The sequence below is a fragment of the Penaeus monodon genome, chromosome 33, assembly GCF_015228065.2.
Source record: "Penaeus monodon isolate SGIC_2016 chromosome 33, NSTDA_Pmon_1, whole genome shotgun sequence".
In the NCBI taxonomy this organism is placed as follows: domain Eukaryota; kingdom Metazoa; phylum Arthropoda; class Malacostraca; order Decapoda; family Penaeidae; genus Penaeus; species Penaeus monodon.
This window is the reverse complement of record NC_051418.1, coordinates 17678877-17679307: the sequence shown is the minus strand read 5'-3', so window position 1 is coordinate 17679307 and position 431 is coordinate 17678877. Positions and strand designations below refer to the sequence as shown.

General features: G+C 40.6%; 1 protein-coding gene across 2 annotated transcripts in view; it reads left to right on the top strand.

Moving 5' to 3' along the window:
- The window catches only part of LOC119594113 (ankyrin-1-like), a 9662-nt gene that overhangs the window by 3348 nt on the left and 5883 nt on the right, over positions 1-431 (top strand). The window lies entirely within an intron of this gene.

Below are 431 nucleotides of genomic sequence, written 5' to 3'. Positions count from 1 at the left end.
CATTTGAGAAAATAGATTTATGAGAATCCTGCAAAGGTGAACAAATTCCTACGGGAGTACAAATTACAAGACAGAAAAAGAGAGGATTAGTCTGAAAACACACACTGTACGTTTGAGCGAATGGAATCGGCTGTTCAGTCCTTAGCTTGCGCGCCTCTGACATGCCCGACGTTCAGCCTTCTTGTCTGGAGGAACCTTTAATATCTCTTCCCACACTTTTGGCTCTCTCCTTGGCATATGTTGTCATTCGAAAGACAGGTTGTCTGTGATGGTGCCTATTGCCATCTCAAAATGTTGTCACTTGCTGTAATAGAAATAACAGCTTGCGTGTTTTCTTCTGTCTTGTCCTCGAGTATAAACACTGAGACCTTCCTCTCATTTCATTTCCCTTTCTTAATGTTAAAAAAAAATCTGCATGATAGTATCTTTTC